Here is a 15,852-nt window from a genome sequence, read left to right as displayed (position 1 = left end):
TCTACCTCGGCCTCCCAAAGTGCTGGGATTACAGGCATGAGCCACCACGCCCGGCCACAATTTTCTTAAAATAGGTAAATTTGGGCTTGAATTTTATTTACTACTAGCTTGAATTTTATTTACTACTAGAATTACTATATTCCAGAAATTATATAATTTTCATTTTAATAATATCTTCTATTATAACTTATAACCTATTTTTAAAATAAAAATACTCCAGGAAGTTGAAAGAAGACATTAAACAGAGAAATAATTTAGTTAAGGAGCTTGCCGCTTTGTATTGCCTTATAGAAGACATAGCAGTTGGGCTGGATCTGATGAAGATAATTTAGATGGCGAAGATGATGAAGATAATTTAGATAGGAAGAGACAGAAGACAAGAGTATTGTAGATATGCTTACTTAGGAGGTATAACAGGTATTTTGGAAATTGTAAACTGGAATTAGTTGGAGATAAGGCTGGAAAGGTGGAGTGAGGCCAGGTCATAGAGGACCTTGAATGCCTGGTTCATGTGTTTTTTCATTCTTTCATTCGTTGAACAAATGTTTGGGTGGTTAACCTCTGGTTCCACGAACTGCTTTAAGACTGGAGATGCAGAGCAATGAACAAAACCAACGAGGCCCCTGTGTTAAGGAACCGTACATTCTAATGAGGAAAGCAATAGAGAGAGATGATAGAAAAAAAGGCTGTGAGGAAGATGATTTCAGCTCTAATAAATGAAAGATATTAAGAAATTATAACAGTTTAATAGACTGATGCAAAGATCATTTTAGTTTGAGTAGTCAGGGAAAGTTTGTTCTGAGACATAAGGAGGGGGAGAAAGTCTGTAAAAATCAAGGAAAGAGCATTCCAGGCAGAGATAATAGCAAATGCAAAAGAACCGAAATAGGAGAACCTCGATTTTATCCCAGAGGTAATACGAAGCCAATGAAAGTTTGAGCTGGGTAGGGGAGGTGATAGATACCATAGGGAGTTAGTATATTAGGAAAAGTAACCTTCCATCAGTGTGCAGGATAGATTAGAAGAGGTAGAGTTGGGAGGCAATGGCAGCGTTGGTTCCTTCAACAGATGTTAATCTTTATTGAAATCTAGTTATATGGCATTTACTAGAAAGATGTAAATCTCCCACTTGGGGAGATAGAAGATGAATGAATGAAAATTCAATAATTTGCCTTAAAGACACATTTACTACATGCCTATTATGTACTAGACACTGAAATCATAAATAAGATTCAGGCGCTTCTCTTGAGAAACATAAAATACAATTCAAAATACATAGAAACATAAAATACAATTCAAATACAATACAAAACACATATGAGTTTATCAGGCAGGGAAATAGAGATAAGGGTGCCCCTGGAAGAAAAAGCAACAAATGTGAGGACATTCAGGGCAGTGAGGACAATTTGGGGGAGAACTGCAAGTGTAGCAGTGGATTCAGGACATCTGCAGTTTACAATGTAGAATGTAGGGGAAGGTAAAGGTGAATTAAGAGACTAAGCTAAATAGGTCAGATCGTGAAAAACTATATCCCATATTTGTATTTTCTCTTGAAAACAATAGGGAGTAATTCTAGGAATATAAGTAGAAAAATGATATAAATTCATTTGTATCTTATCAAAGATCCCATGACAACCATGGAAAGGAAAGGAACAAGGAAAAATGAAAGTAAGAGGTGCTGGTAGACCAGCAAGCAGGCCTTTGGAGCAATTCAGCGCAAGTAAGAGCCTTCCCGAAGTCATTGTCACTTACTGAGAATGAGCAGGTGTGGACGAGTCTTTGTCCCTTGAAGGTGTGGGAGAGAATAGACTACTGCTTACAGGAGGGCTTGGTCCAGAAAGGGTTGGAGTTTTTCAATGTTTATTGTGTTTCATCTGGGGTTTTTAAATATTTTAATGAATCAAATGTAGGCACGTTTAGACGCTTAATGGGCAGAGCCAGTGGAGAGGAGAAGCTGATGTTGCAAGCCAGGAGGTAATAGAACAAGGACCTCCAGGAGGGAATCCAGAGACCAGGTGGCCATGTCTTGTGTAAGGCAGCTTGAGCGCTGTACAACCACAAGGACACTTTTCACATTATAGCTTATCTGAACAAACAGTCTAGGCAGGACACCTTCTGCATGGTGGAGAGAGAAGGTCATAAGCAATAGAAGAATTAGCCTTGGCCAATGAGGAACAGTTGGAAAAGAGTAAGGGGCACAGATACAAAATACTGGTCCTCTTTAAAATCAGAGTCAAGTGGCTAGGTGACAAGAGCTAGTGTCAATGTTATTTTGCCAGATTACCTTGTAAAGAATTATGTCAAAAATGCCTTAAGTGAAATAGTAAAAAGAAAAAGTCAAATGTTTGTTGTTTATGTAATTTTTTTTTTTTTTTGAGACAGAGTCTCGCTCAGTCGCCCAGGCTGGAGTGCAGTGGCTCAATCTCCGCTCACTGCAAGCTCCGCCTCCTGGGTTCACGCCATTCTCCTGCCTCAGCCTCCTGAGTAGCTGGGACTACAGGCGGCTGCCACCAAGCCCAGCTAATTTTTTTGTATTTTTTTAGTAGAGACGGGGTTTCACCGTGTTAGCCAGGATGGTCGCGATCTCCTGACCTCGTGATCCACCCGCCTTGGCCTCCCAAAGTGCTGGGATTACAGGCGTGAGCCACTGCACCCGGCCTGTTGTTTATGTAATTTTTATTCATCCAATCAGAAAATGAAAATAAGTTTCCTGCTTCCAAGTTAACAAGACTCTCCTTTTGGAGAATGAATCAGTATTTCTGAGATACAAATCAAGAAGTGAGGTTATGGAAAGAAGGAACAGCTAGCCATTGCTGTAGCAACTATTTGTTCTTCTGGTTGGCATATATTATCCCCAGTTAAAACAAATGCATAGCTGTATTTATAAATTTCTTATATTTTTTCTAGTTTGTTTGTTTTTTAAGACAGGCTTTAACTATATTGCCCAGGCTAGAGTGCAGTGGTGCAATCTCAGCTCACTGCAGCTTTGACTTCCTGAGCTCAAGCGATCCACCAATCTAACCACCTTGGCCTCTCAAAGTGCTGGGATTACAGGCATGAACCACCATGTCCAGCCTAACTTTCTAGTTTCTAAAAGTAGAGCCAGACAACCTTAAAGGTCTAGATACAACTACATTATCCATGTTTAACCTGGCCACCTCTATCACACAGAAACTTTTTCAACTTCCTGTCTCTATCCATAGATCTACTGTATCTGTGAAGAGATGTTTACTTTTTAATTTGATTTACCTCCTTGTGAGACAAATTATCAAAAGATAATTGGAGATAATTAAAAATAAATTTTAATTCCTTTATATATCTTTGAAGTAACCAAATCATGTTAAATGTGTAACATAACGTAATCATATTTTTATTTCAAAAATGAAATTATGAAGCTCTTTTCATTTGCAGTTACTTGCCAGAACAAGTTATTGGCTAGTTCATATATTTTAAATTAAAAAATAAATGTGCGTGTGTGGAAAATACACAGAGCCCACAAAATCTTTCTCCAAATCTTCTACTTAACAATTTATTATTTGTCCTAGTCTTAAATGGTAATATCACTTGGTAAAGTTACTAAAAGTCACTGAATTGTAGAAATAGGTGGGTTTTATGATTTGTAAAATATACCTCAATAATACTGTTTAAACAAATACAAATGCAAAAAAAGTTGGAGTGAGGAGGGATATGCTTTAACAAGAATGTCACTTGATTACGAAATGCTAAAATATAGCCATTGTTATTAAGCCAATGCTGTCTGTAGAGAGAGTTAATGTTTGTTACATTTCAAGAGATTTTTGTCCTTCATACTTTTCTTTGACTACATCAGAGCATGGTGGCAGGAATAAAGGTCAGGTTCTCACAAAAGGTGATTCCTAAGGAGGGAGAGGAAGAGGGGGAAAAGCTCTTTGTTTTCTCATCCTGGCAGGATTCCAATTTGTAGCTTACTGTACTGTCATCAAAAGTTATTGAAGTAATCAGTATTTCGGGGAGATGTTAAAACAGAAAGAAAAAGCTGAAACATCTTGGAAATTTCATAAAAAATCATAGTTCCATTGTTTGTAAGCAGAAAAGTTAACCAGTTTGCTACTGGGATTAAGACAAGCTCTGTGACTCTAGGAAAATTGTCATTAGGTTCGAGTGTAAACAGAACTTCATGGCCTTCTTTCAAGGTACTATAAATAAGCTGACAATTAATGAAAGTTTTGTACTCGGTTGTCTCATAAAGAGATTAATATTAAATGTTTTTATTTTCTATAAAGAGAATAAAGAAATAGCTACCACTATGCCAAGTATTTATCTAAAATAATATGAAGAATATATAAAGAAAATGTCTGCTTGTGTTACAGGTGTGTTCTTAATTTGATAGATAAATGGGGGAAACATAATAAATCACTTTTCAATGTCTATTAAAAATAAATCTTACCGTGGGAGAGTGTGTTTCAGATGAGAGTTGTTCTATTCTAAAAGTACTTTCTTATCTATTTATTCCTTTTCCCAATACTTTTTCATTATTTAGAAAATACATTCCTCTTAAAAAATTTGATACATCACTGATGGCTAAAGTTCCCTTTGATTCTCTTGCTTCACGATTCTAATTCACTCCTTTCTCCCCCAGGGGTAACTGCTATTACAGGTTTGATAATGTGTTCTTCCAGACTTATCTCTATGGATTTCCCCAGGAATGTATCTCACACATTTTTTCAATTTTTTTTAATTCATTATAGTATATGTATTGTGGTGCTTCACAGATTCTTGAAAATTCTATTTCCTGTATTGCTTCCTCCTGCTGCGATGTTCCTTCCCTCGCCCTTCTGTCCAAAATGCAGCGTCCTCAAAGTCTCCTTCCTGGGCTGTCTGCTCTGTCTGTCTGCTGTTCCTTCCATGGCTAATCTAGTGCCACAGAAGGAAAAAATAAGAAATCAGTATCTCAGGCCTGAGCTCAGTCCTAGTTCTCCAGTGGCTGCCAGACAATCTCCACTTCAGGATGTACCTTAAACTCACTATGCCCAAACAGAACTCACTCTCATTTTTCCCTCTCAACTTTGTTCTGTGTTTCATTCTCCCGACCACCAGACTCAAAACCTTTTCTATCATCAGTCACCAAGCCTTGTCAGTGTTTTTTTTCAATGTCTCCAACATCCTTTTCCTCATTTTTTCCCTCGTGATCCTCAACCCTAATGTAGGTCTCCATCACCTTGTGGTTAGATAATTATTATATTTTATCCATTCCACTAATGTACTGGATTCATTTTTGTCACACAAATTATTCCAGTGCCTCTGTCTTCAACTCTTAACTGTATATATGATGGCTTCTGGTTCTGTATTTCCCATTCAGAATTTTCTACTGAGCCACATTCATGTCACTCTAACTAGCAGACTTGTCTTCCCAGTCCCTCAGATAACCCAAACCCTTCCCCTACTCCTTACCCCTGTCATCCAGTCATAGCCAGCCAACTCCAGAATGCTCTTTGACAACCTCACTGCTCACTGTCTTTATTTGGCCCCACAGCTTCCTCACCGCTTACCATCTCTGTAGACACGGAGTTCAAACAGACTCCACTCCTGCTCAGAACTATATAATGGCTTACTTGTGCCTAGCCTACAAGGAACCCCTTGCCCTGCCCTCTACCTGCCTCTCCAACTGTCTTTCCCCCAACTCTATGCTTGTCTTTTCCTCATACCTAGAGCCATCAGAGAACCCACACTTTCCAGGACTATCTTGGTTCCAGATAGTCTCTTCATGATCCGATCACGTGTCATATTTTGTCTTGATATTTGCTTTACAAATTATAATAATCCTATGTATAACATTTTTTGGCTATATCACACTTCTGTCAGGCAGCCCTGTAATAATAATGTCAGATCTGCAAAATGACCTTGGATGAAGAACCCATGATTCTGGAAAGGTTGTTCATTTCACAAATATTTATTGAGTTAGGTGAATTATCCAAGATCATGTAGTTATTATAGAGTCAGGCTGAGATTAAATACAGTTTCAGGCTGTGATTATTTCACTATTATTTCCTACCTGACTTCTACCTTGAGTTCCTTTCCCACATAAAAAGTATGTGTTTATATTTTCTTTCCAACCTGATTATGAGTTTCTGAAGAAGAGAGACTGTGTCTTAGGTCTCTTTTGTGTCCACGCTAGCACTGAGGGGGCATGTACTCAGTTGCTGCTGCCCTAGTTGCTATTGTGATATTGTTACATGTGCCCAATTTGAATTTGAATTCCACCGTCAGATGAGAACACTGACCTTTCTTCATCTAGCTGACCTAGACCTAGGTTAGAGATTGAAGTCTGACTCTAAAATAATATAATTTTTTAATGTGTCAGTTTTCTCTCTTCAGGTCCTTGGAAAGTACTGACCCAAGGGAACCCTGTACTGCACACCCTTAGAGATACTACAGAAGTCAGGACAGCCGTGCGCTCTCATTGTCCCCACATCATCGCTGTCCATCTTGTTGCACGTCTGTCCATCTATCTGGGAGAAATTCATTGTTTTACAAGGCTCGTAACATTTCTCTGCAGCTCTCTGCACTTGTGGCAGAAAGTTTGTGCCTTGTGACACTTGTCAAAGAACACTTTATAATTTAATATTGTATTACAATAGTGCATTTCATGAGAATCAAACTTTCAGCAATATTAATCATGAATCAGTGTTCAACAACATTAACTGTAACCATTGCCCTTCAGGGTATCTAATCTGCAATTAAATATGACTGACTTCATTTCTGAAGTCCAGCCAGCAAAAAAAGCAGTCATAACTATCCTGTGTTTGTACTTCATAAAGGGCACTCCAATTACTTCCTGAACATGTGTTTGTTCCCTTACAGTGTTTCACTCTCTGCTACTTGGAGCCAAGTTTCAGAATTTTTTAATTGACTACTGAAGCTGAAATGAAGCAAGGATTCTTAGATACAAGACTTATAATCACATGTACAATATAATTTGAAAAATTACCAAATATCATAGCCGACTGCGGGGGCAGCTAAAGTAGCACCCATATGAATGAGGGAGTGTCTCAGGCTGCCTTGTGAAAAGCACAGCGTGCGCTTCAGCACGCAATTCCCCTGCAGAACTGCCATTTCCGGAGATGTTTCCACTCTCTGGCTTTCATAAGAAAGAGGTATTGAAAGGTAGACTCGAAAAGGGCCCCAACCTCTCAAACTGGATTAGAAGAAATACCTAACTCTATCTTTGCATGCAAACCATTTTGTAATTTGTTCTTGACCGCCACTAGCTCCCATGAAAAAATATCCCAAGGCCTTAGATAAACTATTTCGTATAAGTGAAATATCTATGTAAAATATTTTCTAGGCTTAATTTCAGTCTCCTTTCCAAATGAAAGTCTCCGATATTTCTCTCAGTATTTTGATTATTGAAGAACAAATTGTTCTTTACTCATTCACAAAAATCTGCCCTTCAATACAATTGCTATGACTACTTGAATTTTGACATTTTACTGGAATCCAAACTTCAATTAAATTTTTTTTCTAATTCTGTTTACAGTATGAGTAGTTGATGAAATGGTAGATAAGTAATGGTAAAGAAATGTATTGTCATATCTTCAGATAATTTCTAGTGGCATTTAGATCAACAGAGTATATCTGGACTCCTGTGATCTTAGCTGAATTTATTTTAGTAATTCAAAGTTAACAGATTGTTATTGGGCACAATCTATGTACGGCACATATGCGCTGGGCCCTGAGGGGCCAGACATAACTAAGGTGTGGAGTGTATTGTTAGATGTCTACCAGTCCATTAATTTGACAAACTTATACGTGATTAACAATAGTATATAATAGAAAGATGTTTAAAAGCAGCACAATAGAAGTGATGTAAAAGCAAAGAGGATTTGTTGAATTAAGTTCAAGGTCTTCAAAGGTCTTTAAAAATCTGGCTAAGCCTGCCTTCCTGGTTTACGCTTCTGTGGTTCTTCATTCTATATCTGAGCTACATTACAACCACATTATTTCAAATGTTTCCCAGTAATTTCACAGTTCCGTATCTCTGCTAACATTTTCCCTTTTATCTGGAGTGTCCTTCTCCCACTTTGTCAATAGTCAGTTTAAATTTCTTCTTGTCTATGAAATTCCCTCTAACTCTTGCACATTTTATATAAATAGAATCACATAGTATGTGTTCTTTTGTGTCTCTCTTCTTTCACTTAGCATATGTTTTGAAGGCTCATCCATGTTGTAGCATGTATCAGTACTTCACTCCTTTTTATGTCTGAATAAATAAATATTTCATTGTATGTATGAACCACATTTTGCTTATCCACTCATTAGTTGACGTACATTTGGGTTGGATCTACTTTTTGGCTATTATGAATAATGCTAGGATGAACATTTCTGTAGAAGCCTTCGTACGGGCATATATTTTCAGTTCTCTTGGATATAAGCCTAGGGGTGGAATTGCTGAATCATATGTTAACTCTATGTTTAACTTTTTGAGGAATGACAAAGCAGCTGCCTGATTTTGCATTCCTTTCAACAATGTTTGATGGTTCCAGTTTCACTACATCTTCACCAACAATTGTTACCATCTGTTTTTTTATTATAGCCATCCTACTGGATGTGAAGCGATGTCTCATTGTGTTTTGATTTGCATTGCCCCAATGAATAATGATGTTGAACATCTTTTCATGTGTTTAATGGCCAATACTATATCTTCTTTAGATAAATGTCTTATCAAATTCTCTGTTAATTCTTTATTCTGGATATAAGACCCTTATCAGATATATGATATGCAAATATTTTCTCATATTCTATGGGTTGTCTTTTCAATTTTTTTTTTTTTTTTTGAGACAGAGTCTCACTCTGTCACCCAGGCTGGAGTGCAGTGGCGTGATCTCGGCTCACTGCAACCTCCGCCTCCCGGGTTCAAATGGTTCTCCTGCCTCAGCCTCCTGAGTAGCTGGGATTACAGGCACATGCCACCATGCCTGGCTAATTTTTGTATTTCTAGTAAAGACAGGGTTTCACCATGTTGGTCAGGCTGGTCTTGAACTCCTGACCTTGTGATTGGCCCAGCTAGGCCTCCCAAAGTGCTGGGATTACAGGCATGAGCCACTGTACCTGCTTTTCAATTTTTTGATAGTGTCCTTTGAAGCACAAAATTTTTAATTTTGATGAAGTCCAATTAATCTATTATTTTCTTGTTTATAATGTTGATGACACATCTAATAAACTGTTGCATAATGTAAGATCATGAAGATTTACATCTGAGTTTTTTTCTAAGAGTTTTATAGTTTTATTTAGGTCTTTGATCCATTTAGGTCTTTGATCCATTTTGGTCTTTGATCCATTTTGAGTTAGTTTTTACATATGCTGTATGGTATGAGTCTAGTTTCATTCTTTTGCATGTGTATATCCAGTTGTCCCAGCACCATTTGCTGAAAAGAATATTATTTTCCCATGGAATTGGTGTTTTGGCCCTCTTGTCAAAAATCTGAACCTAATTTTTCAAAAAACTAATTTAGGATTCTCACTCTTCTCCCTCCCACCTTCATTTTCTGAGAACATTAACTTTCAATTCAATAGAGATATGAGCATGGTTTAGATCTACAAAATATAATAGCACAGTCCAGAGGCTTCTATTTTTTTTCAAGCAGCAATCAGGAAAGACTGCTCTTATCCTCCTACCTCCCAAATCTGCCAACATATTCACATCTGCATCCTTATACTCTGCCTTCTTTCCCATTACAGTGGATGAGCTGAACCCGCACCTCTCTAGGGTCATGTACGTGTATTCTCGTATGTGTACTCTGAGTCTAATCCCCTCTCACTCAAGGGCTATGTTGGAGGCTACCTCCCTCCTTTATATCATCACTTTCCCCTTTTTTTCTAGATGAGTCCCATCAGCAAAGAAATATGCAATAAATAGCTCTCAACATTTTTGTAATCCCTCTCTAGAAACCATATTCCTCTTCTCCGTTGGAGCAAATCTCTGATAAAGGATTGTATGTACTTGCTGTCTTTATATCCTTTCCTCTCATTCTTCAACCCACACACCACTTAATGTGTTCTTGTTAAGAACAACAGCCTCTATCATGGCAAATCCAAAGGTCAGTCTACTGTTCTCATCTTACTCTATCTCTCAGCACTATTTGACCCAACTGATCACTCCTTTTTGAAGCACTTTCTTCACTTTGCTTAATGTAACATTACAGTCTCCTGGTTTTCCTCTGGCCTTCCTGGATATCTTTTCTTAGTCTCTTTTGTATAAGCTTTCTTCTTTTCGAGACTTCTCAAATTTAGAGAACCCCAAGTCTCAGTCCTCTGACGTCCTCTCAACCTATACTCATTCCTGGGTGCTTTCATTCAGTTCTGTGATTTTAAACGCTATCTTTACTCATAAGCCTCCAAAAATTATACTTCTAGCTCTAGCCTCTTCATTATATTCCAGGTAGTTATATCCAGTTGGCAAGACCAGCTACTTAATTTGTTCTCCCCATCCTCCACCCCCCAGGACAATGTTGGGGGGCAGATTTAACAATTATTAAAAATGTTAAGATGTTGACAGCAAAGCATAGGGCCCTTCTGAGTATGGGCTCTGTGAGACTGCACTTTTCTTTTTTTGTTTTGTCTCACTATGTTGACCAGGCTGGTCTCAAACTCCTGGCCTCAAGTGATCCTCCCGCCTCAGCCTCCCAAAGTATTGGGATTACAGGCGTGAGCCACTGTGCCCAGCCAAAACTGCACATCTTATATGCCCCTGCCAGTTGAACAAGTCCACTTCAATATTTCACAAGCATCTCACATTCAATCTACACACAATAGAATTCCTAATTTACACCCCTAATTTACATATTTTTCCTTTGTCTATTGACTGTCTATTCCATGAGATTGTAAGCTCCATAAAGGCAGGAACTTCAATTTTATTTGCTCCTCTATACACTCTATTGCCTTAAAGAGTACTTGTTGAATGAATAAATAGATGTGTGCTTTATTTTTAAAAATAAGGTTTGGCTTCTATTTTTATAAATCTGGAATAACTAACAGGCTATTTTATAAATAATTGCTGTTAGATCTATAACCCATACTAGGTGGATTACATATTTAAACATAAAAATAAAATAGCAAAAGTATTGGAAGACAATATGGGTATATATGTTATAATGGAGCTGGAAAGGAGTTTCTAAGTGTAGAGTTTAAAAAAAGAGGTTTCACAGTATAACATTTTTAGAATTCTGAATGTCAAAAATAAAACAAAAGCCCAGGAACAAAACAAATAACATGATGATAAGAGTATTTGCATTATATAGAGAGAACATTTAATATTCTTTATATAGAGCGAACACAAGTAAAACAATGAAAAAAACACAAAGAAGGGAAAAATGAAAAAATGCTGTGAACAGGAAATTCACAATAGTAGAAGTAAGTGTAATCTCACTAATAATCAGAGAAATTTAATCTGCAACTATAAGGAGCTGCATCTTCCAATGTTTATGAGCATAGAAGGAAATAAACACTAGCTGCAGGTAAAAGTGCAAGTACTGCAGTGAAATTTGTCATTATTTATCAAACAGCTAAAAATGTGTATTTTCTTTTTCTTTTTTTTTTTTTTTCTTTTTTGAGACGGAGTCTTGCTCTATCGCCCAGGCTGGAGTGCAGCGGCACAATCTCGGCTCACTGCAAGCTCCGCCTCCTGGGTTCACGCCATTCTCCTACCTCAGCCTCCCGAGTAGCTGGGACTACAGGTGCTTGCCACCACGCCCGGCTAATTTTTTTGTAGTTTTTAATAGAGGCGGGGTTTCACCGTGGTCTCCATCTCCTGACCTCGTGATCCGCCCGCCTCGGCATCCCAAAGTGCTGGGATTACAGGCATGAGCCCCCGTGCCCGGCCAAAATGTGTATTTTCTTTTACACTCATTAATTATCCTAGGAAATTATTCTACAGATATCATTCTCAATGTGCTGAAAGATAGAGCTTCAAGATTTTTGTTCATGGCACTTTTATTTTAGCACTTCTTTTCCATATTCAGTGCTTAATAATATGGAGTCATAAAATAAGCTGTTACAAATTATATTTTGCTGCACAATAGCAGTCTTCAAAACTTTTGTTTCAAGCCCTTTTGGTATATTGTTATACGTAGGTATATCCCTGGGGGATTAGGTTTCAGGACCTCCCTTGGGTACCGAAATTCATGGACAACTTAAGTCCCTGATATAAATGACATATTTACATATAACCTATGCACATCTTCCTGTATACTTTAAATCATCTCTAGATTACTTATAATACCTAATACAATGTAAATGCTATTTAAAGAGTTATATTGTTTAGGGAATAATGACAAGAAAAGAAAGTCTGTGCATGTTCAATAAAGAAGCATTTTTTTCCCAAATATTATTGATCTTATGTTGGTTGAATCCATAGATGTGGAACCCATGGACACAAAAGGCCAACTATATTCTTAAATGTTACTGAGAACACAAAGAAATTTCATTTATGTGGGCTATATCTATTGACATATAAATATAACTGAAAAAGAAAGACTTTTAATATGTATTTATCACTATTTAAAAATAATCATTTTAACATAATTTTGTTTTGTTTTGCTTTTTTTTTTTTTTTTTTTTTTGAGACGGAGTTTCCCTCTTGTTGCCCAGGCTGGAGTGCAATGGTGTCATCTCGGCTCACCGCAACCTCCGCCTCCCAGGCTCAAGCGATTCTCCTGCCTCAGCCTCCCAAGTAGCTGGGATTACAGGCATGTGCCACCACACCTGGATAATTTTTTTGTATTTTTAGTACAGACGGGCTTTCTCCATGTTAGTCAGGCTGGTCTCGAACTCCCAACCTCAGGTGATCTGCCCACCTCGGCCTCCCAAAGTGGTGGGATTACAGGCGTGAGCCACCGTGCCCGGCAAAGGCTGACTATATTCTTAAACGTTACTGAGAACACAAAGAAATTTCATTTATATGGGCTATATCTATTGACATATAGATATAACTGAAAAATAAACAGTTTTAATATGTATTTATCACTATTTAAAAATAATCATTTTGGTCAGGCGCAGTGGCTCACACTTGTAATCCCAGCACTTTGGGAGGCCGAGGTGGGTTGATCACCTGAGGTCTGGAGTTCAAGACCAGCCTGACCAACATGGGAGAAACCCCGTCTCTACTAAAAATACAAAATTAGCCAGGCATGGTGGCGCATGCCTGTAATCCCAGCTACTCAGGAGGCTGAGGCAGGAGAATCACTTAAACCCTGGAGGCAGAGGTTGTGGTGAGTGGAGATCGTGCCATTGCACTCCAGCCTGGGCAACAAGAGTGAAACTTCGTTTCAAAAAAGTAAAATAAAAATAATCATCATTTTAACATAATTTTTTTTTTTCTTGAGATGGAGTTTCACTCTGTCGCCAAGGCTGGAGTGCAGTGGCACAATCTCGGCCCTCTGCAACCTCCACCTCCCGGGTTCAAGTGATTCTCCTGCCTCAGCCTCCCAAATAGCTGGGATTACAAACACCCGCCACCATGCCCGGCTAATTGTTGTATTTTTAGTAGAGACGGGGTTTCACCATGTTGGTGAGGCTGGTCTCAAACTCCCGACCTCAGGTGATCCACCCGTCTCAGCCTCCCAAAGTTCTGGGATTACAGGCATGAGCCACCGCACCTGGACCATTTATTAAATATAACTACACTTTTTAAATGAAAAAGAGTGAGAAGATCTCATTGTTTTCCATTTTTGCCAAGTTCTAACAACTGGCTTAATATTAATAGAAGACAGCTGGATTCTCATATCTGCTTCTGCATTAAATCTGTTGCCATATTTTAGAAAGCTTGACTGTACATTCATAAATGAATCAGAGTGAAAAAAGTAGATGACATCTTAGTATTACTATGACAATTTTTATACCTTGCAGATCCTCCCAAGAGAGTCTCAAGAACCTCCAAGGGTACTTGGGCCATAATTTGAGAATTTCTGCTATGCAGTATAACCACTAAAAATACTTTTAAGGACTAGAAATGTCATAGAAATGTATTACTGACTACTAAATGAAAAATAGTGTTACAAAGCAGTACATATTGCATAATCTTTTTTATTGTGGTAATGTATATATAACATAAAATTTACCATTTTAATCATTTTAAGTATGCAGTTCAGTAGTATTAAGTACATTCACATTGTCCTATCTTTTATATATGAATTTTTTACAATGAAAGAATATAGAATTTTGTTAAACACTGGATATGGAAGCAATGGGATTGTGTTTAACTTTAATCTTGTCTATATTTTTAAATTTTTTCTAGAATGAACATATACTGTATAATTTATAATGCAAAAAAAATTTGTTTTAAGTCAAGGATGGATGACAGATGCTTCAAGGAGGAAGTGTTAATTGTCATGTTTCAGAGAAATTATATAGAGCAGGGGTCCCCAACCCCCAGGCCATGGACTGGTACAGGTCCATGGCCTATTAAGAACCAGGCCACACTAGGAGGTGAGCAGCAGGTAAGTGAGTGAAGCCTCATCTTTATTTACAGCCTCTCCCCATCACTAGCACTTCTGCTTGAGCTCTGCCTCCTGTCAGACCAACAGCTGCATTAAATTCTAATAGGAATGCAAATCCTATTGGGAACTACACATGCAAGGGATCTAGGTTGCATGTTCCTTGTGAGAATCTAATGCCTGATGATCTGTCACTGTCTCCCATCTCCCCCAGATGGGACAATCTAGTTGCAGGATAACAAACTCAGGGCTCCCACTGATTTTACATTATGATGAATTGTATAATTATTTCACTATATATTACAATGCAATAATAATAGAAATAAACTGCACAATAAATGTAATCACTTGAATCATCCTGAAACTACCCACCCCCTAGTCTGTGGAAAAGTTGTCCTCCATTAAACCAGTCCCTGGTGGCAAAAAGGTTGAGGACCACTGATGTAGAGTGACAACTGAGCTGCTTTGTGACTTGCAATTGTGACTTCAGTCATTCAGGAGGGGAAAATCCTCTGAATGGACAAATCAGAATAGGCATGAGAAGCTGAGAAAGGATGAGTTTTGTTTTGATGGATGGGTATGAGCTAGGGAGGATATTCCAGGCTAGGAGAAAGACCTAAACAAAAACTAGTGATGGGAAAGCAGGGCATGATAGGGGGCAAAGTGGTTCATTCAGCTGGGCCCCCAGTCCATGTATGTGTCTGTAGAGGAGGAGAATACCAGGCCTGCTGAGCATGTGTGGAATTTAGATTTTACATTGTAGGCTATGAAAAGCAATCAAAGCTTTGTGACATGATTAAAGCAGTATTTGGGGAGATCAATTCTGTACAATCTGAATTTAAGGTGAACAAGACCAAAATAAGTAAAATTCACTAGGAAAAAAAAAGCTGTAATGCAGAGGTTAATACAAATTTAAATGCGGGAAAGGGAGGGTGAAGGGGAATGGAAGAGAACAGTGGTGGTAATAGACTAATGGACAGGGAAGGAAGAGAGAGATAATAGTATTTCATTTAAACTTTTATTAACAAAGTATTCATTCAGGTATCACTTGGTTTGGCCAAATTCTGTACTATTTGTTTTGTAGACAGTGATTTGAAGTCTAGGATGATATTATTTCCAGAGGTATTTACAGTTGTTAAAATTATTTCACTAGACTGTTTTTAAAGTTTTAAAATTGGATTGATTTGTTTTAAAGTTGTCTTCTTAAAGTAGTATTTTGGAGAATTATTGTGGAATTATCATTTGTTTTTAATGCTTTTTTTCTACTTAGTATTTTTATTGTATATATTTAGAGTGTAAAATATGATGTTTTGATATGCATAGTGAAATGCTTAGTACAATGCATTTTCTTTATTTAAATAGTGAGTTAATTTCAGTGCTTTTT

The 15,852-nt window shown here is 37.7% G+C and overlaps 1 protein-coding gene across 16 annotated transcripts in view; it reads left to right on the top strand.

Moving 5' to 3' along the window:
* FAM13A (family with sequence similarity 13 member A) overlaps nt 1-15,852 on the top strand; it is a 379,627-nt gene that overhangs the window by 255,695 nt on the left and 108,080 nt on the right. The window lies entirely within an intron of this gene.

The sequence above is a fragment of the Pan troglodytes genome, chromosome 3 (genome assembly GCF_028858775.2).
Source record: "Pan troglodytes isolate AG18354 chromosome 3, NHGRI_mPanTro3-v2.0_pri, whole genome shotgun sequence".
NCBI classification, from domain to species: domain Eukaryota; kingdom Metazoa; phylum Chordata; class Mammalia; order Primates; family Hominidae; genus Pan; species Pan troglodytes.
Note: the sequence above shows the minus strand (reverse complement) of the source record. Positions and strands in the feature narration are given on the sequence as shown.